Raw genomic sequence first — 26727 nt, 5'->3', positions numbered from 1 at the left:
CCCGGTGGACTCCCCCGAGGACGCACCTACCGGGAGAGTGGAGTTATGTTATGTCACATGTGTGTTCTGTCTGTTGTGTTTCCCCCTGTACTTCCTGGTTTTGTTTTAGTCACATGTTCCTTTGTTCTGAGTTTCCCGCCACTGTTCAGTCCCCTCGTTAGCTTTAGTTATGTCAGCTGTGTCTAGTCATCTGTATCACCTGTTCCCCTCGTTTGTCTAGTCATCAGTCTGTGTATTTAGTTCCCTAGTGTTCAGTCCTTCCTTGTCCGGTCTCTGTTATACCCCAGTTGTGTCAATGTTTCTTGTATATACCAGTTTATTGTGACTAAAGCTCCTGTGTGTTTTGGAAGTCTTGGAATCCTCATCCTTTGGACAGCGACACGTAACAAAATCATGGACTTTTAGTTTGTTTTCATTTGTCACATGTTTCTTTGTCTTTATTTGCCCACCACAGATCAGTCACCATGGACACCTACGTTTATCATCACAGTTGTTTGTCTTTTAGTTATTCATTATTCTGTATTTAACTTCCTCCCTTTGTTCTGTTAATTTTCGGTTGTTGTTTGTTTGGTTGTCACACTGTCTCAAATGCTGGCTTGATATTCTGAGACTATTTATAAAAAATCTTATATAACTGTATTATCTTTGTCTTCAATGGATTTGAGTGTTACAGAACTATTATATTTTTAATATATACTGAGGAGTTCTTCTTGCCATCACTTGCTCCTTTGATGATAAGACCCTGAAGTCAGTGTTCTGTATTGGGTCTAATTACCATCACCCCATTGACCTCCTAAGCACCACCAGACTGAACTGGAAAGAAGCCACAATTCGGTGTCTGAAGAGCACATTTAACGCATCTGCATTTTTCAGCCAGAACCAGAGTAGAAGAGGACATAGCTGACTCTCACACCAGAAGTAGGGCTCCACAGGAGACCCTCGGCCTTGTGGCTCCACCTGGTTCCCTCGTCCTACCGGCTCCCCCTTTGTCAGTTATGAGCTGTCAAATATAAAAAAGAACAAGTCTAATTAAAATGAATTAATTCAAACTAAATCTATACAATGATCCCATGATAGGAACGCCATATGAAGCGCCATATTCTACGCAGTTTTTCGCTTGCATATGATAGGCACTTTATGGCATATTATACGTAAGAACCACCAAGTGCATATCATATGCACAGGAAAAAACGTGTACCATATGCATGCCAAAACCAATTTTGCTGTATTCCACGAGATTGCACACTCATACAATTTATACGCATTTTCGTGAGATCGGGCTCAATCTAATTCTGTCGATCTTAGAATGTAGTTTAAACAAAAAGGACAGAATAACAGTTTGTGTGACTGCATTTGTTAGAGTGCCATGACTACATCAAGCTTCATTTGATTGTCATGTTATTCTCAACTGAGCTTGCCAGCACGACACAATTCTTATATTTCCCAAAATATAGTGGATTTCTCATCCATGGAAATTTGCCTACATTGATCAGAGCACAATCATTCCATGCAAAAGGATGTTGTGCAGAATTAGCAGGTTTAAGTCCCCTATGTGCCATTGAATTATAGCAGAATATTATCTTCACAAGTGAAGAAGCTTTTTAGCTCTCATGACTGCACAATGTCCCTCATACCCCTTCAGCCTGCCCACCGGGGGCCATACCTCTGAGACACACACCACCACGACCGAAGACCATGGTGCGATATTACTCTTGCTTTATGGGACTCAACTTGATGGGTTTCTGTGGCACATCAAACAACCCTGCAAGGAGCACCTACATCCTTGTCGTTCCTATTATTGTTTCTTCTTCTGTTGTTTCTTCCTGTTATTCTTTGTAACAGATGACACAGCTGGAGACTCGTACATGGCAAGGACACTGTTGAAAACAAAAGAAGAAATTGCAAATTTTTCTAAGGAAGAGAAAAAGCTATTAGCTTCGTGGATTATTAACACAGGTCCCTGTCCTATTGTAATCATGAGAAGTGGCACAGGAGAGAAACAGATGGCATGGTGAGCTTGAAGAGCAGAAAGGAGCCAGAGAAGGAGACAAGGGCTCCAGACAATGCTGAAACAGATTGCGGTTCAGATGAGCTTTCACAAGCTCCAAATGGAAATGAGCTTTTGTTTGAGCTGTCTTTTTTTTGTGATGGGCATGATACTGCTCATTAAATGTTATTATTGAAACACGACAAATCTGGAGCCAGTAACATCCCAGGTGTAGCTCTCCTAAGAAGGATATCTTCTGATTCAGTACATCTTATTGAAAGCTTTGCATTTGAATGTTGGGTTAAATCAGAAACACCTGGAAACATCACTATGGATTTGAGTATCTTAGTTTTTTTTTTTTTTTTTTCCTTTTTTTGTCATTTAGCCCCATAGAGAATGTAGAGAGAACAGCACATTATGTTATGGTAAACCATTACACTATAGGTGCATCCCAATTCCTGTACTTATGCAAATTTTCGGGGTTACGCATTACGTAATACAATTTACATAATTACATTCTTTTAGTTACTATGTTTTCCCATTTATCGGCTGACACTTATGTCCCCATGTTGAGAGAAATCGGGAGTAAAGAGCAGAGAAACATGATGTTTGTAGTTCTAGACTAGACGTGAACATGCTCTTATCTTACATGCTCAAAAACAGATTGAGTATTCCTCAAAAATGAATGAAAACAGTGACATATAAACTAAGAATACCACACAAACCTGCGATAAATGTTAAATTACACAAATAACCTTTGACAATCCAATTCAACCACACCAATAAGCAAAATGTACTTTAATTAAACATTACAAATGTTTCTTTTTTTATTGCTATGTCCAAAATTGCCCCTATACCCTTAAATAGGACACGGTTTGAAGGGAAATACATTTTTAGTAGTGTTGAAACTAGGGCTGTCATTTAAAAAAAAAATCTAATTCGAACGGATATCAAATATCAACCAATGTATTCGAATATATATCTACGACCCCACATATATATATATATATATATATATATATATATATATATATATATATATATATATATATATATATATATATATATATATATATATGTATATATATATATATATATATATGACTATCAGTCTGACAGTCATAAACAGGACTCAGGCCACAGCCTGTATGGAAAAATAAATTGTTAACTTAATGTTTAAAACAGCAGGTTATCAACTTAAGTGTAAATTAAGATATAAAGTGCCACTATATGCAATCACAGCTTTCAGTTTTTCTACCGCATCAGATGTCGACGCCGTCCTCTCCAGCAGCTGGAATTTGTTTACAGATGCCATAGCAACTCTCAACGGCCACCAGGACTTATACGGTTTTATAAAAGCTATTTATTTGTTGTAAACTGTATTAATCATCTCAGAAAAACAATAATTCTAATGTCAGGCGCAGTTTAAGTTGATTGTTTGCTAGGTTTAGGAACAGTGTCATGATGCCAAAATTATCTTCATAAATTCTTACGCAATAAAAAGTTTATCCCTCAGAAAAATATAGGCTACTTTCCTCTCTTGTCAACATGCTTCGTGCATGTGAGCGCGGCGCGCGCTCTGGTGAAGCAGGCACGCGCTGTGTACGTAATATAAGGACGCACACTCAAAAGAAATCCGGCCAGGTCACATTTTTTGATTGAGGTAGACTCGCTGCTTAAATCTTTTAGATTAACTAGCAATACAAAATGTGATCGATTCCTAAAACAATATGAACAATTCTTTTGTAATGAATCTGATGTTCAAGTTTAACCAGCTTTCTCACGTATTGACAACCCCCCACCCCCTTTTATTTATTTATTTATTTATTTATTTATTTATTTATTTATACTCATATTGTCCCATGTCTTTTATGTCCATTTCTTATGTATGTTAATGGCTTTTGTTGTTGTTGTTGTTGTTGTACTTATTTCTATTTGTATTTATTTTTTTATTTACTTGCTTAGATATTTGACTCTACATACAAATGTCTTTTATATCTTAACTCTAATGTTTTCCTGAAGGTTTTTGTATTTGTACATTCTTGAATAAAAAATAAATTAATTAATTAATTAATAAAAAAATAAAAAAATAATAAAAAAAATCCGGTCAGGTCGTTTAAGCCGGGTGCGCACTGTGCGATTTTGGCCACGATTTGGCCGTCTGGGACAAATTTAGCAAATCCTAAAAGATTCCTCTGATCCTAGGCTAAAATCTGACGTCTTTGGTCGTTAGTTTGAAATGTTCACCGCCAGCCGATTAATGAGCGCTGCGATCAAATTTTACCTCAGACGAAATTCTGGCAGTGTCAGAAGATTTGGCACAGAATCCTGCAGTGTGACTTCTCCTACGACGACCGTCAAATATCTCCATTTTTCAAGACAAACTATGACCAAAACGAGAGCTAGAGATTTCTTTGTAGCCAGCATTTCAGTCCCGCGTGTAATGCAGCTCCGAACGCGTCATTCATTGATGATATAAAACTCCGGGTGAGTTTTCTTGCGCGCGTCCGTTTTTAGCGCACCTTCACTATCATGCAGTCTAACATTAATGTCAACTGAGATCTTACAGTGTGACATGGCGATCATGTTCGTACAGTCTAACAAGGGACATTCGCAAAGGATTTTGAAAAATCGCACAGTGTGCAGGACCCATTACATGGTGAAATGTTTCGTTTGATCGATTCATGGAAAGGTTTATCGCACCCATCTCAAAACGATTACAATTTTATTCAGTTTGGGCATTTTCATTACGATTGAGGTGTTTATAAGGAGCATTTTCATTCAGATGAAACCATAGTGGACGTTAATGAGTGCACTCATTTAATCTTAATCCCACAATGCACCGCAGTAATGAGTGTAGAACTGTTATACGCTCAGAGGCTAGAGAATACCCATAATGCAATATCATACAGGTATAAATTCCTATTTATTTGATGAGTACATTGTTTAATTACGGTGTATAGATGCTAGTTTCCTTGACAGAGTTCAAGATTAATCTTTTATATATCACATAATATTATATAAAAATAATATCTGTTTTAAAATGGAGCATCTGACCCCAGTCTGTTCAGATTGGAATCATTGCTGGGCTAAAACTCCACTGAGAAAGATCTTGCAAGGCATGACTCACCTTGCCGCAGACCCCTAAAAGCACACACACACACACACACACACACACACACACACACACACACACACACACACACACACACACAACACACACAAACACACACACTTACACGGTTCACTGTCCTGCTCAGCTCAACTCAAAGCTTTCGACCTGCCTTATCACGCATCGCACACACCTCCCTCCTGCCATTTCTTTTCCCTTACGTTTTTTTTTTCTATTTCCATTTACCCCAGCACCAATATGTTTTTATTCCATTCATTCGTTTGTCAACCTCTGTGTAGTACCGAGGCGAGCGGGAGGCAGCAGGCAGGTTTCCACTGGCAAATACTGGCTTATTGTACGCACAACCCCTTTTCGGCACATATGTCGCAGGCAGAGATAGCACAGAGATGTGTCTCTGCTTGGTTCTCTCCTATCTCACCCAAACAGGCATATGCAGAGCTTTGAAAAACAACAACAACTACAAAACAAATCAGTGCAGGAAAAAAATGTTTACCATCTTCCAGTAACTGTTGAAAAAGGTAAAGGTGGAAATTCAAAAGTTAAATATCTCTCCTTTGAAAGATTATTTGAACTGTTTAATTAAAGTAGGAGCATAAAATAGTAGGGAAAAGTCATAAGTTGAATTTACACGATTGATTTAGCTGCAGTGCTAATCACACCCCAGAACCATATCACTGATAGACTGAGTCATTATGTAACAAGATTAAGAAATAAGACTTAAGAGTTTCTTCCGTGGAACTTTCTGGCTTTCCTGTACAACAGGGCTTTAACTCTCATAGCGAGGGCTGGCTTATTTTACTATTTTTGATTTGTAAGCAAGCACATTTCAGCTGAAAAACTTTTATAGAAATGTCATGTAATAAAAACTATTAATAACAAGTCTTTCTTCAACTATGAATAAGGTATTCATAGCTGTCAATTAGATATCGCTACAACCAACCAGAGTAATGTGAAGCAGAGCAAGTTGATAGATTAAACTTTCGCCATATCCGGGCGGAAAAGCTCAGAACACATATTCCGTTGTTAAGAATGACTTCAGTGCCGTTCTTTGTTCTTTTCTCAAAGAAAAGCTTAACTCCAAGTCTTCCAGAGTCGTGGCTAAACCCGATTTGAAAGACCACCGTTCGCCAGATTCTTTGTTTACAAGTAGCATGCAAGCGCAACTCTGCCGTCATTATGTTAAGCCCCGCCCACTGACTCTATACACGATGTGATTGGCCTGAGAAGTTTTTTTTTTTTTCAGCTCAGAAGTCTATTGAGAGTTGCTAGACTATACTCGGGGCAAATCAGATTTCCTGCCACTTGGGTGCGTCTAGATTTCTAGGCTAGGAATCGGATACTTAAGGTCAGGAATGGGATACTTGTATTAAAATTATTGTTATTTGTAAAATTTTAATGTGATTTTAAACCATTTTCAAGCTCAAGAAGACACAAAAGAGTACTTCATTCGTCACTTGCGGCACTTTTTTTTTTTACGCGCACATCCAAACCATGCACACATTGAGCTGTCTCTCACATACTGTTTTGCGGTACGGAATTGAGTTCTCGTGCAGCTTCTTGGTCTCGAAAGCACAAAAAAGAAAATGCATGTGAGTATATTGGATCCTGCATGAAGTCTTAAAGTGACAGCTGTCTCATAAACCAGCGGCTGTCGGTTCCATTAACATTAATTAAAGAACAAAATCCCTATGAACTTTAATAAGGGTCAATCTCTCTCTCTCTCTCTCTCTCTCTCTCTCTCTCTCTCTCTCTCTCTCTCTCTTTCTCTCTCTCTCTCTCTCTCTCTCTCTCTCTCTCTCTCTCTCTCTATATATATATATATAATTAGTTACCTTCTTTCACTTTTTTTTATTAAATTGTATTTATTTGTGCTAATTTGTTTATTTGATTTTATTTTATTACTGTTTACTTGTCTTTAATAATGATTGGAATTTACATTAGTTACATTTTTTTAGTTTCAGAATCTGAAAGGATAAAATTCTAACCATACCCAACCCAAACTATAAATTTGGTCCAGTCGATGGTTAGAAAATTAACTCTATTACAACAGCAGTAATTTCTAAGTGTATATGCATGGATTTTCTCTCATTTTGTCCTAATTATAATAAACATATCCATCAATATTTCCAGGGCTTGACATTAACACCGTCAAACCCACAATTTGCGGGTGGATTTCAGCTGTGGCGTGTAACACAGTCACTCCCAATAGCCACTTTAGTGGGTTGAATTTTATTGTAGTCTTCTCAAAAGGGATCTGCTATAATCGTGTTGCGCATATATCATATATCATACATCATACAATGTTTTTGTTCTGTTTCAGCAGCAAAAATAGTTTACATCAAAGATAACAGCAGAACCATAGCGCATCTGATGTAACTGGCATACAGTTGGCTTGACGCTGATCGTTCGATATATTAGGGACTTTAGGGTCTCTAAAGTTACCTGTATAATACATTACGTTTCATTAACTTCAGTAGCATTTGAAGAGAATGACTTACAGTCAGAAAACCAAATGTAAAGTGTTCATCTGGGTCTCAGGTAGATGCACACCTTTTAGATTTTTTATATTAAATAAATTCACATGGAATATGGATATGCATTTCAGGCTACTGTATGGGCTCATACACAGAATGTGCTAGATTTAAATATGCCATGGTAGAACACTGATGGAAATATTGCTTGAGAATAAATTATATTTACACCTCCAATCAAAATATGTTTTTCAGACAAGCAACAGATAAAGAAGCTTTACACACCTAAATAGGCCTATTTGATGACCTGTAATGTTAAACATTTTATGCAGACTTGATTTGGGTGTCTACAAAAACAAAAAAAAAACAAAAAAAAAATCCTGACAACAACATTTTGCCAGTGAAAATGCTGAGTGACTTTGGAAAACATATACAGTATTTTGCATTGACTAGTCAACCCTAATACATCCAAAGAATATGGGGTTATTAAATTGTCAATCGTACAAATATTTTAGACACCATAACGTACAATCTCTACAGATGCAGTCTGTTCATTGTATTGTACTGTTGTGTACCAGGGTGTTGATCATTTAATCAATGAAACAAATATGTCAAAGTGACAGATACAGGAACAGAATAGACAGTATAACATACTGAACACACTGTGTACAGCTTTGTTTTCATTAAAACTGCCTACTTCTTGCCTACATTTCCATTAACCATGACCTCATGACTTGGCAACCCCCCAAACTAAACCAGACTAAACCACTGTAAAACAAATAAGAGGAACATTACAGTGTCTGGGTCAACATGAACGCAGCACAGTCAGAAGGGCACTTAAAGCACAATGCAATGCTGGAAGCAGCTGGGCTATTTCTTCTTATCTCTAGCAGCCCATCTGACCAAATTGGGGCTAAATCAACCAACCACTGTTTTTGTAATGTTCTACAGCCACACAAAAAGGCTTGTCAGTTTCTATCAACCAGCTGCTTTTATCCACCTATTTGAGCCTTTCGCAAACACAACCCCATGTAATTTTTGTCTCCTCCAGTCAGCAGTGTTTCAGGACTAAATGTGTCTTCAATAAAGGCATTCTAATTCAAATAAAAGATTATCTGGAATTCCTTTATCGGACTGTATTTTTTTTCTTCCTCTCAGGAATAATGTCTGAAAGGAACAGCAGTGAAGTTATTTTCTCTGTAAAGAATAAAAGCTGGTCAAAAGCGACTTATAGAGGTCTTTCTGACCACGGACCTCCTGATTAACTCCTCTAGTTAGGACACCCAGTTATAATTTACCTCACATTCTCCTTTTGTAAGATCATATGAAGGTTGAGGAGATTTCCCCTTCTATGTAAAGTGCTTTGAGTGCCTAGAAAAGCGCTATATAAATGTAATGAATTATTATTATTATTATTAGAGATTACAAAATAATGAGTCTATTGAGTTTAAGCCTAATTCAGCCTTTAAAACAGTTACAGCCTTAAGTGTTATACATGCATTTGGATACAATAAAACTGTCTTTAGTATCAAAATAATGCCACAGGATCAGTGCTACAACTTTACACGAACACAATGCTTACATAAAGCCCCATAAAATGGCCAAAGTAGCATTAACAACTAAAAACCTTTTTAAAAGGCTGAATGTGTTGTATTGCCATTAAAACTATATTAAGATATAGAGAGTTAACAGCACTTTAATCAAGGATACCTCCTCTATGCTGTGACAAAAAACGGAAATAATTCAATTTATAGTTTGATGAAAAATGACACTGCAACAAGGCGTCAACATCTGAAGCATGGTCAAGTGCCTTTCACATCACCAAGAAGACGTTAAAGGTACCCTGGGCGTCTTTTTTCAACCGCAGTGTGCTCTATTGATTTCAATGAGAAACCTTTCGTGTCATGGGCGTGGAAATGTTATCGCCATATGAAATTATATTGGGTTATGATTCTGCCATTATGACATGTTAGAGTGTGATTGTCAATTTTATCAGCCAGCATAATTTAATTACATTTATTTTACATTTTATTTATTTTACAAGCTATTTAGACACGTGTATTATATGATATAAAAAAACAGGATATAACAGGCAGATACGACTGTATGCACAATTTATTCAAAAAGTACAAAGTGTTCCGAGGCCAAACAATTGATTTTTGTGAAGAAAATCCCCAAAAGCGGCCAGCGTCTCCATCCGCCAAAGATCATGAACACATTCGAATTTTAAAAATTGCCACCCGAAGAAACGTTACATCACATTTCATAGTGAAATTGCATTGGCTCTCGTATGTCTCGTTATCAATTGCGTCGTTACGTCAGCTTTGATTGTAAAATGCCATTGACTCTCGTATGTCTCGTGATCAATTGCGTCGTTACGTCAGCTTTGATTGTAAAATGCCATTGGCTCTCGTGTGTCTTGTGACAGATTGCGTCATGCTAAAGAGTCGGGTGTATCAATTGAATGAGGTATGACTGAGTGCGTGTTCACGGAAGGGCCAGGTTATCATTTCAGCAATTACTTAAAAAAACTTTAAGATCAACTCTGTTGTTTACATGAAGATATCTTATGACTTTGTACGACAGAATACTTGGAATTCAACATAAGTTAATACTTTTATACTGTTTTGGGCTGCATTTCCCGAAACGTTCTTAACTCTACGTCCTTCTTAAGTTATACCTTAAGGTATCCCTTAACGTTAATATGTGTTTCCCGAAACGAACTTAGTTAAGAATACCTTCTTTAAGTCATACTTTCGTAAGGTTGGTCTGGACCACTCTTAGCTATACCTTATCACTATTAACAGTTCATTCCACTAGTGGCCACCACTGTGCATAGACTGCTTTATATGTCAGTCTATACGAATATAATTCCGAAGTTGCAATATACACCCAGTGTTCAATAAGGCTAATTGAATTGTTGTTGTTTTTTTTTATGCAAGGATTAAAATTGTCATAAAAAATGTCATTACAAACACTGATGGTTGTTAGCTTTTTAATGATATTATTATCCAAAGGTACATCACCTGGCTAACCATTAGACAGGAAAGGCTTAGGAGCCTATTTAAAGGGAATGATTGTGGAAGAGGGTTTAGTCAAACTTTGGCAGGGAGGCAGCGAATAGAATTGTGCTAAATCAAAATGGCGCCGTCCGCGGAGCCATTTAGTGTATGTGCACTATTTCATACATGAAAACTTTAGTCCCCTGGCTACCATGTCAGAAGCTGCTATTAAAAGAAATTTCACCTACCACGAAAGCAAATTCAGCAGCTTTTAGATCTTGTTGGAGCTACTTGTTGTTGGATTTTAGGGCTGAGGGACAGCTACTCCCTCAGCCCTAAAATCAGCTGCTGGCGGCTCTTCTCTTTCTTTCTTTTTTCTCCGCCATATCAGCTGATTATATGTTTTGCGTGTTGCGTTTTTATTGACTAGGCCATCTAATAATATAATTTAGTTATTTACACAATAATGTGATGCAGCTGCTACATGGTCAATCATCCCTGGTTGTGGAGTAAATCAAGACACTGTGGAAAATATATTGTAATAATTTAAATGACGCGTGATGCTCATGAGCATGAGATTGCTTGTTCGTGCACTCATTTCAGAATTAAGTAAAATTTAGGTGCAATTTTTTATGATAAATGAAAGTTCAACTATTTCTGAAGTGCTTATTTTATAAAGAACATAATTTTTTCGCATAACGCAGTGAAACAGCCCCTGAATAGAGTAAATAATCGATTATTGAGCCATCGATATAAGCCAATTCAGCACCGCCGCCACGGACAGCACCCGCTAACGTCGCACTTAAGAAGGTATACCTTAAGCGACCTCCTAAGGTATAGTTCGGGGAACACACCTAGAAATGGTATACCTTCAGTTAAGTTAAACCTTTAGAGTCTTCGTAGCGCTCTAAGAGACAACGTTATCGGGAAATGCAGCCCTGGTCATTTTTTGTAATAAATATCTTTATGCCTGTTACGTGTTTTATATTGTTTAGAAGTGGGTACGTTTAGGGTAGGAATGGGGTTAGATGCACAGAAATATACAAGTAAAGTCATGTCTGCTTTTTCGAATGCAAAAAAGGAAATTTGTGTCTTCATCTGATGCATTGAGAAAACTACTGAAATCAATAAGGTACCCAGCGGATTGATATAGAGATGCTTATAGGGGTACCTTTAGCTTCTTCATTGAGACGCGGAAGGCACTTCGCGTTTTGATTTTGACGACTTGGTATTGAGAATGGGTTGGTTTATTGGCATCTTATTTATGAACCCTGATTACAAAGTTGATGGCAAAATGAAAATGCACCCATCGCCATACATTAGATTAAAGGCCCTATTTTAACAATCTGAGTGCATGGCCTGAAGCGCATGGCGTAGGTGCACTTAAGGTGCCCAAATCCACTTTTGCTAGTGTTAACATTTTTTTTTTTTACTTTGTCCAGGCAAGAACGTCCTAAGTCCTTCACATAAAAAATAGCCTACAGTCTTCCAACCTAGGAAGTCAGGGAAGGTCTTGTTTTTAAAGTTTATAACAAGCCATTTACACATTGGCAATACAACAATTTTTAATACTCCAAAATTATGAACTTATTCATCAAGAGACTCAGACAAAGAAACTGAGCATTTACAGAAAGTGATAGGCTATACGGTTTAGTCAATTTAAAACACTCAAATCGCATCAGTAAATGAAGGCTGTGTTTGGGAAGGAACAATAGCTTACAATTTAAAGCATATTGTGCAGTATAAACTGTATACTGATTACTATTTTAAAAATGATAAGTAGACATGTGCAAATGTTTCGAACAGTAGTATACTACTCTATATTCTTATCACATGACTTCATTATGTTGCATGAGTGCTATTTGGTTATTATCTTGAAAAAAATGTATAAATATTTTTTGGTAGTTTGGTCAAGTTTTGACTGGAACAAAAGTTGAGCAAACTGCATGATGAGATTTAGCATTCCAATCACTGCATTCTGTTGAGTACTGCTCTTTTTGAAAATATGTTCATATGTTCAAAATATGTCAGCTATTCCAAACAAAAGATTTAAAAAAACATAAAACATGTTCCATTCAAAATAATATCTATTACCGCAAAACTCGCCACGTGTTATTCAAAATCACAATACCCATTGCAGTTCACCCAGTGATCGAGAGAGGCTACCACGTGGATGTTTCCGCCTGATAAAAGGACATCTGAGATCATTGGTTTTGAAGAGAAGGAGACACTTGCGTCTGACTGTGTGTTGATTTTTCCCGGCTCCCCCAAAAAAGCCTAATCCCACCAATTCACGGCTGTCACCAGGCATGCTTAAATTAGCCAGCGTCCTTGTGGGTGAGTGGCACACGGAGGAGGAAATCCGCACCCAGACGTCAACCAGAGCAGCCGTGTGGGCTGACAGAGGGGCTGCAACGGGCCCGTGCCTCTGCGGCTGTCACCTTCTGAGCACCATTAGCGCGGCATTCCTGGGCTGTCCATGCCCAGCCAAAGTGCCCAAAGAGTCCAGCTGTCACATTAAAGTGCCACATGTGATGTACTCTGGAGCCAAATACATTATCCTTCCTCTGGCTCTGATACCTACACTCTGGGGCAAACACAGATCTCCCAGTTCTCCAACAGACTCCAAAGTCGTGTGCATTAAAAAAAAATAAACATGTTTTTTTGGTGGCTTAAAATGACAAATGCTGAGAAACATTTGGTTTAGGGGCCTTTTTTTTTTCGTTTAAAAACCTAAAACACAGAGCCAAATCACAGAGACAGAGATGAATCAACTTGAATTCCATAACTTTTTGTTGGTACCACCTGAAGATTATCTGGTTCAATTTTCGTGCAAATCGGAGGAACGCCCTAGGTGAAGTTTGAAAAAGTAGGTTCTTCTGAAAAATCAAAATGTCGGGGAAATTTGCATAACGGAAATTTGACAAATCGGCTTGAGCTAAGGAATCAAAGGAAAATTATTTTGTTTCTAGCCATTAAGGTTCAAAAGTTATTAGCATAAACATGAGGACAACTTTAGACAGTTGGTGGCGCTAAAAGCAATGATTTAGAGAATCTAAATTTGGTGTGGTTACTATTGGTTCTGACCTCTATCAATGTTCCAAATTTCATAATTTTCCCGCAAGCGGTTCTATTCTCAAGAGAGGAAGAAAAGAAGAAGAAATGGCAGAAAAATAATAAGAAGAACGCTAACGGTTTCAGTAGGTGCCTTTGCACATTCGACGCTTGTCCCTTAATAATATCAGATTTGTCTTATTTTAAATAAACAAAAAAGAGAGATGAAAAATAAACTGAAGTAAGAAATGTACTTTTGCTATACGGTTAAATAAATGTTCAGTGATATCTTCCAATACATTTTTTTTTTTTTTTTTCATTTTGGAGCTGTTTTTTTTCCAAACAATGTTGATATGGCAGCTAGCAAATACAACGTTTTGTCATCCTGGCGTGTCTGGAAAGTTTTAAACCATGCGTGTTACAACTAACCCCGCGTTAGGTTGTGCCTCGCACTCCGCTACATCGCTGTAGTGTAACATACCCTTACAGGACACCGTTTTCAACCAAAAACTGAAAACTTTTTTGCGCGTTTTTGCCGGTCATTTTCACGACAACAGCATTTGGTGGCCCTGGAAATGCAAACTTTTGGAGAACAGATTTTAATGTGCAAATATTTGGATATGATATGATTTTGTGAAAACTGTGATGTCATGCGCATACATATTACGCATTCAGTCTATAGTCGTATACTGTTTCTTTACAAAAAAATACCATGAGTATTGGAGCTTTATTGTATATGTACCAAAGAATTAGTTCAAAAACAGAGTTTTTTTTTTTTTTTTTACAACTGCTTTTTAAGTACTATGTACACGGTGATTTAGTCTCATTACTTGAATCATTTAATGGAAATGTTGTTGTCCGGTAAGCTGAAGGAGCTCTAACTTGAACCATTACGCTCAATAATTCACATTAATGACTTGACTAATCAAGCTAACTACTTAGCATTGTACCTATGAGTTTGTCTGCTATTACTAATAGATTTCAGCCATTACGATCTAGTGTTTATTGATTTTACGCTGTGCAACATTAATGGTTTGTCTCGGGGATTGGAAGTCACAGCACTGGATTTTATCTGGCATTTATTAATGAGATAAAATGCTGCTCTGCACCACTGCTTTGGCAGAACAAGCAAACGTTTCATTTTATTTTGTCCCTCATTGTAAATAGGATGCACTGCATAGATATGCACAGTTACCTTGGTGACCGTCATTATTCATTCATTAGTGCTGCTTGTGTTCACCTTGCCGGTACACTAACGATGGCTGCCCCCCCCAAAAAAATAAAAATAAAAATAAAAATAAAAATCAGCCTCCTTGTGTGGGTGCACCATGCACTTTAACAACTCGCAAATAAATGAATGCCAGTGTATCATTCTAACTTATTTTGTGCTCATTAAAAATACATATGTGAGAGCCGGCACATAGTTTTATTGAATGTAGTTTATGAGACAGTGAAGCCCCTCCGCTGATTATTTTTAGTCATGCAAATAAAAACCAGATCAGAGAGACAACGGCCTTAGGTGACGATTGACCAAGAAACAAACCTGTGGCACAAGTGACCTGTGTGAGGCATGAGGTGATGTGTTCAGGCTTAACATACTCATGTAATTAAGCCATGTCAGCCGTAATATTCCTCATTGTGAGCGTGGGGAACGGGAAGCGGAATACAGCTGAATTGGAAGTGACAGCTTGAGTCTGGGGAATGAGCATACTTAAAAGGCCTTGACTCATAAAACATTCATTTACTCATGTACTGACAAGATAACTCAACAAACACACAAATCAGAGACAATTAACAAGACGACGAGTGCAAACACAAAGGGATAAGAGAGTACGCACACACTTGCGTCCAGTGAGACGCACGCATGCATGCTTGCACACTAAGTCACTGGCCTTAAACACATCTGACACTCAACTGATTTTTTTTTTTTTTTTTTCAGGCTATCACATTTCCACAAAATTCATCTATTCACTAACCTTTTTGCAATTTGCTCTACATACTTGGCTCCCAATATTACTGCATTTCAACTGGTATACAGATGGGTCAAGTTGCTGTCTGTTTACAATGTGTTTTTCGAGCAAAATCATGTTTCCTTAATGAGCTCAATTTTTAATTTATTTTTTTTAAATCTGTTACAAAAACAAACAAGGGAAATTACATGCACTCTAGTATCTGATAACTCTTTAATCCTAGGACTCAATTCCCATAATCTTGTTACATGCCAATTACCCAAACAGTGTATAGAGGTATCAGCAGGGGTGGTTCTAATTGGGGATGCAGTGCCCCATGTCAGCAAGCTTGGTGCCCTGAGCTTCCCTCCTAAAAAAGGCAGACTGTATACCACCAAATTTATGTTACTAACAACTTTGCTATTTGCAAAGTTTTTTCTTAAATTCCTGTGCTTTGTGTAAAATACTCACAGGTTATAGTAATATTCTGAACAGTTATTACCACCATTATTTAACAAACACATTATAATATAACAAATATAATTTTCATTTACTGTCCTTGCTTTTTCCCTAAGACATGTCCGCACGCACACACACACGCACGTACGCACACACTCATGCAAGCAAGCACACACACGCACAAAGGTTTTGGGACAAACTTGAATGAAATCCCATTCTTAATCGATAGGGTTTAACATGGAGTTGGTCAGCTATAACAGCTTCAACTCTTCTGGGAAGGATTTCCACAAGGTCTAGGAGTGTGTTTATGGGATTTTTTGACCATTCTTCTAGAAGCACATTTGCGAGGTCAGGCACTGATATTGGACGAGAAGGCCTGGCTCGCAGTCTCTGCTCTAATTCATCCCAAAGGTGTTCTATTAAGGTGCTTGATCTTATACAGATGTGGCCGTGGAAGTGATTGGAACACCTGAATTGAATGATGTGGAGGGGGTTAATTTTGACAGCCCTAATATATAATTTATATACTATAATTTATTTAACGGAAATTCATTTTAAGGGCACTCATTTTATTAACACAGGGCACGTTTTCTGTTTGATCCATGGCCCGTAGTTGGAGAAATTGACATCAGCCATAGACGTAAAGGATGCAGCAGCAAACATTAATAGGGAAAGAAAAGAGTTAACAGTAACATTACTCTGAAACAAGTGCAGTTATAGCCTACATAAGCCACCATATTTTCTGCTTAACTTTTATTAGACTCCAGGTCGAAAGAAAAGTGTGTTTTTTCACTGAGCACATTCTCTGCAGTCTGAGCACGATGCACTGCAAGCTCAGTCTCGCTCAGGTAAATCATTAACATTATCACCACTTACACAGTACACGTGTTTTATTGAACTAAATACATTACAATCGGCTAAAAGGAATACGCAGCTTACTTTTCTGAACAAGAGCGCCACAGTTCGGTGCGCACACAATAGGGAGCGCGCATCTCTTAAAGGGGCCACACTGTATTCCTACTCGTGGAATATGGACCTCCTCCAGGTATGGTGTGGTACTGGTGTGCTCTCAGGTCCGCATGACAGCTTTCACATTACAAATTATTCACACGAACTGTGCCCTGTTCTGAATTAAACTGCTAGTGTAAAAACTCCCTTTATTAATATTCTTAAAATGAGAGAAATCACTGCTTATTCTGAATTTTTAAGCTTAGGCCTAAGAGACATGAACTAGTTCTTTGAAAAACATCTGTGACCTTTGATACATGTCTAGTCTTCATGCTCTGAATAATAAACGTACATTTGCATAAAGCATGGATATTTGTCCATACCCATGTTGATTAGAGTATTAAAAACTTAAAAACATATTAATTTAAGTTACATTTAGAACTGATAAAACTGTGCGATTAAATTGCGATTAATCACGAGTTAACTTATGACAATATGCGATTAATCACGAATAAATATTTTAATATATATAATATATATATATATATACAATGGGTACGGAAAGTATTCAGACCCCCTTAAATGTTTCACTCTTTGTTATATTGCAGCCATTTGCTTAAATAATTTTTAACAGCACCCCCATATTGACAGAAAAACACAGAATTGTTGACATTTTTGCAGATTTATAAAAAAAGAAAGAAAAAAAAAACACTGAAATATCACATGGTCCTAAGCATTCAGACCCTTTGCTCAGTATTTAGTAGAAGCACCCTTTTGATCAAATACAGCCATAAGTCTTTTTGGGAAAGATGCAACAAGTTTTTTCACACCTGCATTTGGGGATACTCTGCCGTCACTTCTTGCAGGTCCTCTCCAGTTCTGTCAGGTTGGATGGTAAATGTTGGTACACACACAGTCATTTTCAGGTCTCTCCTGAGACCATTGGGTTTAAGTCAGGGCTCTGGCTGGGCCATTCATGAACAGTCACAGAGTTGTTGTGAAGCCACTCCTTCGTTATTTTTATTTCTTTGTGTTTTTAGGGTCATTGTCTTGTTGGAAGTTGAACCAAGGTCTTAAGCACTTTAAAGAAGGTTTTCATCCAGGATATCCCTGTACTTGGCCGCATTCATCTTTTCCTCGATTTTTCTAACCAGTCGTCCTGTCCCTGCAGCTGAAAAACACGCCCACAGCATGATGCTGCCACCACCATGCTTCACTGTTGGGACTGTATTGGACAGGTGGTGAGCAGTGCCTGGTTTTCTCCACACATAACACAATTAAAGACAAAAAGTTCTATCTTGGTCTAATCAGACCAGATAATCTTATTTCTCACCATCTTGGAGTCCTTCAGGTGTTTTTCAAGCAAACTCCATGCAGGCTTTCATGTGTCTTGCACTGAGGAGAGGCTTCCGTTGATCCACTCTGCCATAAAGCCCAGAATAGTGGAAGGCTGCAGTAATGGTTGACTTTCTACAACTTTCTCCCATCTCCTGACTGCCTCTCTGGAGATCAGCCACAGTGATCTTTGGGTTTTTCTTTACCTCTCTCACCGAGGCTCTTCTCCCTTGATAGCTCAGTTTGGCTGGACGGCCAGCTCTAGAAAAGGTTCTGGTCATCCCAAACGTCTTCCATTTAAGGATTATGGAGGCCACTGTGCAACGGAATTATTTTGTAACCTTGGACAGATCTGTGCTTTGCCACAGTTCTGTCTCTGAGCTCTTCAGGCAGTTCCTTTGACCTCATGATTCTCATTTGCTCTGACATGCACTGTGAGCTGTAAGGTCTTATATAGACAGGTGTGTGGCTTTCCTAATCAAGTCCAATCAGTTTAATCAAACACAGCTGGACTCAAATGAAGGTGTAGAACCATCTCAAGGATGATCAGAAGTATCGTATAATTTATTATACATACAATATAGGCTACAATAGCCTTTTTTTTCAGAAGCTGCAACTGAATTGGTATTTAGATCTATTTACAGACTGTATTTTGCAGCTCAGAGGGGGCATGAATGCATTCACACTGCAATTACAATTGCATAAATAATGCCATGAGATTAATGGGTTTTAAATGGGTATTATAGGGATAGTTCTCACCCAAATTAAAATTTTCTCATCATTTTCTCTTCCTCATGTTATGTTCCACAAAAGAAAAAAGACATTTTCATTTTATATACAGGGTAATATATACAAGATGCAAAACAGGTTACCTGCAGTTTATTTTTCAACAGGCTAAACAATGTCACATTTAATTAAGTATTTTTTCTGATTATATCAGAAGTGAGTTGCACAGAGACTACATTTATATCAGTGGAACAAATGTGATTCTTTACTATATTAGTCAGTGTCTAGTGAATAGTTAGCCCTGTCTGTATAGGGAACAATGGTATTGTTGACTATTTCTACAGATATTTTTAGAGTACTTGCACCACCGCTGTCTGCTGAAACAACCACAGACCTGTCACACGAAAAACTACAGAGAAATAACTCAATTTAATTAGCTGCCATGAGCGATCAGGCAAATCAAGACTGAATCTATCATATTGATCCATTTTTAGTAACTGAAGATTTTGAGTGGAAAATACCATCCCTCTTTGGCCACACGGTGATGAATGATTAATTCCTGCAATATTCACATCTGGCCATTTTCCATGCTGCTACATGGCATGAACCAGTGAACAATGAACATTCCCTGAAGTATTGTTAGAAATCACACACCCATTGAAATACACAGGGTAAGCTGCAATATTAAATCTATTTCAATTTAATGAAAGGAGCTTTCAAGCAAATATGTGTTGAGCATAAGAAATGACAGAAGTTCAAGGCTCTGACCCCTCTCTCTGCCCACAATTTAACCCAAGCGCTTTTGAGAGAAATCAAGCGTGATTCGCAAAAAAAGCACATCAAAGGCCACTATCGGTTGCATACAAGTAAACACATGAATTAGAAGAGTGCGATAAAAGAAGGAGGTGTGGAGGCAGGCTATTTTTGTCACGCTCTCTGGAGCGTGCCAATGAGTCAGGGCCACACGGACACATAAGCTGCAGGTGGGCCGTAGAGATGTCAGGCTTGTTTAGCGGGAAGGGGGCGGCACCACTCTGGCCCAGTCTAAGGGTCCACAGCGGGCCTATCTATCAGCTCTAGCCGGCAGCAAACGACTTTGCGTGGCCCTCGAGTGCACTCTTCCTCTGATTAGAGCTCCCATTGGACTTGTGTTGACACATCTGCACCGAAACCCGGTAGATATACAGTACAATACAGGCCCTGCTATACACATTAACAAACCACTTTTCCACAACAACAAACATGCACTATGCCGATGGGATTTGAACCAGCGGCATGATGCCAAGGGTAAAGAATAAGAGACTTTGGGTAAAAGCCTCTCTGAGCCTCCGCGATTAATGTGTTGTCAATGGAAGGGGATGATGACAGATGGAGCACAAGGGCAAAAGTGGGTTCTTCAAAGCAGAACAGTGGATGACTCTGTTCTTATGTTTCAGCTTCCAAAACTGCTTTTAGGCTCACTCACATGTCTTACGCTGTAAAAGTCACCACCAGAAAGTGGTGTTTCACCAGAAAAGCCACAGTACACAAGTGTCTCTTATTCGAAATTCACACAGTGAATGTTTCCCACCTCTAGACATATACAATGCTATCAGATATGTACAATAACAATTGCAAGAAAAAAAAAAAACATTACGATGTCCAGGAATTAATTTAAATAGTAGTTTAAAGCTACACTAAGTATTTTTTTCCGTCCACCAGAGGGCGCATATTCAAAACAAAGACGTACTTTGATGACGAAAAGTTTGAGCTCAGAATCTTGGGACTTGTGGTCTTCGCCTCACAGCAGGTGGAAAAGAATCGGGCTAGGACTCGGGTAGAAATCAAGTTCATGGATGCCGTTATTAACGTTACCGTGAAGCAGAGCAGGACAGAGTGTTGAGGGAGCTGAGCAAGGTCGCTGGAGCGATTGTTGCGCAACACACGGCTCGCAAGCAACAGGACTTCAACTATGACGAGACACTGTCGCCGGCGCCATTTCCGCTTTTCTGGTCATGAGTACGAGGTAACGCAGCTCTGTTTATCATATTAGATATATTTAAGTGTGTTTAAAATTATTTTATAACGTTACTCTGTGTGTTCGCTCAGTGGCTGCTGTGACACTTGATGGACACTGCTAAGAGTAAAGCGCTTCTGCAAAATAAAATCAGAAACCGAGGGTAACGCAGATATGATGCAATTGACAGATCACTCCCTCAGACGTCTTGGTTAAAATAGCTTTTTCTCACAATTTACAAACAGTTGGAAAAATTGGGGATATTGTAAGAACTCAACTGAACAAAATATACAACAATTGCCTGGTGGTTTTTGGATATTTTACAGCAAAGATATTACATACTACACCTTTAAAACCAAAGATGTTTATCAGTGATGGGAGACAGCAGGGACACGTTTATGTGCATTTTGTTTTGTGATTTCACCAGAACCCAGTCTCCACGTTAAAGGATTAGTTCACTTCAAAATGAAAATTTCCTCTGGAATATTTTATGAATATTTTACTCTTTTTCACAACATAACCTTTCCGACATTATGAGCAATCCTTGGAAGTATTATTCATAAAAATAAAATACATAAAAAAAAAAAAGGCAGATTGTTTCGCTAGATAAGACCCTATTCCTCATCTGGGATGACGCATAGCCTCTGAAGCCCTTCAAAACTCTATTTTAAACTGCAGTGATTTGGACCTTCAACATTTTGGTTGCCATGGAAGTCTATGGTCCTGGAATGTTTTCCTCAAAAAACATAATTTCTTTTCGACTGAAAAAAGAAAAAGACATGAACATCTTGGATGAAATGGGGGTGAGTAAAATATCAGAAAATGTTCATTTTGAAGTGAACTAATCCTTTAAGCGATAGATTGTTTTTGTCTCTGGCTGTGCTTGAAGAACACATTTGCCTTCCACTACTGATAACATCAGCAATAAATGCTCAGTGTGATTTCAAAAACAACAAATTCCAGTGCAAGAACAGATTTAACAAACAAAGGTAATGAATACTCTTCTAGTTAATTGGATATTCATTTTTTATTAGGTACATCCGTGCCGCAAGATGTTTTAAAAGTGGTGGGACATGTCCCACCCCTCCCACCCGCAAATTACAGCTACGTCCAAAAGCCTAAAAATGCCCCCTTCGGTGGATAAATTCCAAGGAAGGAAGGCATCAAAGCACGTCTGAATCCATTGTTAGCTTTACCACTTACTCTCCTGAGAAACCTTCAATCTCAATAGATTTTTGATAGACTTTTGATTTTTGAAAAAACTTGATAGATTTTTGAAGGCAGCATAGATGTATCCTTTGATGCCTTTGATATCCCACAATCCTGTGCTTTTAAATTCTGTAACATTTACTAAAAAATAAACCGCGTTTGGTTGTCAGTTTGTGTGTAAAAGTATGTTTTTGACCAGATTATTAAGTAATTTCTAGCAAGAAATTGCTATTGCAGTAATACAATATTTGCTTAGTTATAACCAACCAAAGCCTGTTCTATTTTGCTGTAGATCATTAAATCGTTATGCCACCTTAGAAGTCTGAAATCAGTTTTGTGAGGAATCTCGGTGTGCAAACACTGCCTAAAAAGTTATTGCCTGATAAAGCAGTGAGGCAACAAGTCAGCTGAAAATGTAGCTGCCTATGTTTTTAGACGCAGCCAATGCCTATGGGTCAAGCACATGAAAAACTTCATGAGTTCACACTGACAAATAATCAGATTAGATTATCTGAGGGGAGGGCTCCGAATTCTGAATTTAACCCAAATCCAGAGTACTCCACCTATATCTTTGGTTTGGATAGTAACCAGGTGATGAGACGAGGAGGTGGAGGAATGCAGAAAACTGCCGAGGAACATAAGCGAGTCGGCTCATACTGACTGGATAGGCACGTGTTCCTCCCGATCTTTGTTTATAAATGATCATTAATTGTAAAATTGAGCAGATTTGTCCAATCTGATCTCACGAGAAAAATAACTATACTACAAGGTGGTAATTTTGTATGAACATACAATTATTCGAAAAATAAAAGAAAAGGATTTAGGTCCACCCAAACCTCACCACTAAACATATAATGTTTAGGAACAACAATGGGACGCAAGCGAATGCGATTTTACAAAATTCATAAGAATTTGTCAAAACATAAAATGGATATAACATGCAACAATTTGTCATAAGATTGCATTCATTTGTCTGGTCAAAAATAAGTGTTTACATTTAATCTACAGGCTGAAAAGAAGTCACTGAGTTTATTAGCTCTATTGTGTTTTTTTACTGTGTTTAAGTACAGTTGCAGCAGTGTCAATAGGATTAAAAAAAAATCCTGTGCCAAAACACTAGGGATATACCTTTGCTGAAGGGAAAGCGAGAGGATGCCGTGATCACTGGCATTTAGAGGAAACTAAATAGAGCCCTCAGGCAGGCCTCGTGGCAAGATAGGGGCTACATTTGAAATATCTTTAACATGCTGGATTTGTCTTGTGCAGGATATCTGGAGAGCAACACTATGAATTCGAGAGCACAAGTAAAAAGCAACTCATTTATATCTGTCATGTGAATACATATGAATATTTAATCAGTAATTATCAAACGTCTATGAAAACATTGCTATTACCATTATCTGTTGTGGCTTTTATTTAAACTGTAAAAAGCACACATATGGCCCTGTACCATAGCACTCTCAGAAGACCACAAGTCCCCTTCCCATGTGTCTTTTCAACATACTAAAATACTTTAAATACAGTGGCCCAGGGGCATAGCTAGCAATTTTGGGCCCTATGAAAGAATATGAGGTTGGGCCCCCTATCGTACCAATCCAGGCCAATAGCGGTCCAAAATCGTTGTCAGCCATTTAATTTATATATATATATATATATATCTATATAAAATAATAATAATGCGTTCGATTTATATAGCGCTTTTCAAGGCACTCAAAGCGCTTTACATAGAAGGGGGAATCTCCTCAACCACCACCAATGTTCAGCACCCACCTGGATGATGCGACGGCAGCCATATTGCGCCAGAACGCTCACCACACACCAGCTGATTAGTGGAGAGGAGACCGAGTGATGAAGCCAATCAGGATATGGGGATTATTAGGAGGCCATGATGGACAGGGGCCAATGGGCAAATTTGGCCAGGATGCCGGGGTTACACCCCTACTCTTTTCCCAAAAGACATCCTGGGATTTTTAACGACCACAGAGAGTCAGGACCTCGGTTTAACGTCTCATCCGAAAGACGGTGCTCTTTGACAGTATAGTATACTTTCAATGTTGAAAGCAGTTGTGTAAAACAGACTAGGATTATTTGATGAATAAAATGTTCAAAAGAACAGCCTTTTTTTTAAATAGAAAGCTTTTGTAACACTGAACTACCATTCAAAAGTTGAGTCGGTAAGATTGTTATTATTATTATTTAATTCTTTTTGAGAAAGAACTGAAATAAATTAATACATTTATTCAGTAAGGATGCATTCAATTGATCAAGTGACAGAAAAGACATTTATAATTTTGGTTCAAAGTGTTGAAAATACTTTCTGAGTCTAAAAAATTCTCACAGTTTTCTCCCATTGAGTTGTAAAATAAAGATATTTTCTGTGTGCACTGACACCATAGCTAATCTGATATTTTTCAATCGAAATAGAGTGCTCCTTTCAAACATATATCATCATTCAGCAGAAACGACTGTGCCACACAAATGTAAGGTGTGTGATGGACAGCAGTAGTAAAGGGCAACTAAGAACACAAACACAGGAAATGATTAGGAGCCGTCAGCGGGACAGCGTCGTGATTTCCCTCGCTGCTAGTCCTCGCTGTCGTTTTTCAGCTAGCACTGGCTGTAATGGCAGCCGGGCTGCCAGCAGCACTCAATCACTCTGTTTATGAATCCAAACATCAGTCAGTTACGTGGTGTGAGAACCCACAGAGGAGGGCCCAGAGCATTCAGCCTGTCACAGCCAGCGTCTTGTGGTTCTCCGATGGCAGATGAGATAGATTGCATGAAGAGGGACTTTCTATGAAATGTGCAAACTAAGAAACTTTGGATATACAAGTTACATCATGTCTAATAATATAATATATCTACCAATTGGACAGGATACAGCAACAATTTGTTTTGCTTTAATAATTGAATCTTTTCTCAGTGCAATTGTCTTAGGTCTCAACATATGGAGGTTCTATGGAAATAATGTTTCAAATATGATATTAACGTGACTGCTTTACCAAACCGTTGTTCAGTAAAACTAATGAAGGAATAAATAAATAGGATACCTCACTGTGAGAACGTTTCCAAATTAGGAAAACACCATCAAATACCTCTGTGTTTATCTGTGTACAATATGCATTTTTAAATTCTTTAAATGAAAAAAAAAAAAAAAAGTTTTCAATTTTGCAATCATTTACAATTACTATTATAATTTGTTATGTTAAGAAATGCAAATGACAGACAGTTAAGTGGATTTTGATATTTGGGACCTTTTCTCATCTAATGGCACTGATACTGGTGCGCATATTTCATTACTCCATGTGCGTCTAATGATTAGGCTAAACAGAAATCCCCTCATTTATCAGCTCATCTGTAAATAAAGTCTCCCATCTGTGTTTCCTCCCTGACAACAAAAAATCACACTCCTGCACAGAATCCAAATTAGACTGAGCCATGGTACACAAAGAAACTGTGTTTTGGAATATGAAAATAAGGATGGACAAACTAAATCCATTACTGCATTTTTCCTTCCACCTCTTCCTCCGTTTGGATCATTCTCCTCTGGCTAAAAGCCTCCTCATGGAGCCTCAGGGCTCAAATGATTCAGCCTGACTGTCCTGTTATTGTGACTCCAGCTGCTTTGTCATGGAAAACGCTAGATGCAATTTACCCCCTCAGGGGAGTCAGGATGTAGTGTCCATTTCAATTCTTAATGTACTGAGCTGAATTTAATATATGGAGCAAAAAAATAAAAGAATATATGTGTATGTGTGTGTGTGTGTGTGTGTGTGTGTGTGTGTGTGTGTGTGTGTGTGTGTGTTTATTTGTGTGTATTTATTTATTTAATAGAAATAATGGTGATAATAAACTTATTTGACATTATTGTGTTGGTCCCCCTCTTTCTGCCAAAACAGCGCTGACCTGTTCAGGCATGGACTCCACTAGTCCCCTGAAGGTGTGGTATGGTACATGACACCAAGATGTTAGCAACAGATCCTTTTGAACACAGTGAGTTTCCTGACCAGGTAGCATTATCCTGCTGAAAGTGGTCGCAGCCACTAGGGAATACCGTTCCATGAAAGGGTGTACATAGTCTGCAACAATGCTTAGGTAAGTGGTATCTGTCAAAGTAACTTCCACAGGACCCAAGGTTTCCCAGCAGAACATTGCCCAAAGCATCACACTGCCTCCTCCGGCCTAGTGCATCCTGATGCCATGTTGTTCCCCAGGTAAGCAACGCACACGCACCCAGCCAGCCATGTGATGGAAAAGAAAATGTCATTGACCTTTTTCCATTGCTCCGTGGTCCAGTTCTAATGCTTACTGCTCACTGCTGGCCGCTTTCGGCAGTGGACAGGGGTCAGCATGGGCACCCTGTCTTATCTGCGGCTATGCAACCCCATACACAACAAACTGTGATGCACGGTGCATTCTGACAGATTTTCTGTCAAAACTAGCATTAACTTCTTGAGC

This window comes from Pseudorasbora parva, chromosome 7 (genome assembly GCF_024679245.1).
Source record: "Pseudorasbora parva isolate DD20220531a chromosome 7, ASM2467924v1, whole genome shotgun sequence".
NCBI classification, from domain to species: domain Eukaryota; kingdom Metazoa; phylum Chordata; class Actinopteri; order Cypriniformes; family Gobionidae; genus Pseudorasbora; species Pseudorasbora parva.
This window is presented reverse-complemented; position numbering follows the sequence as displayed.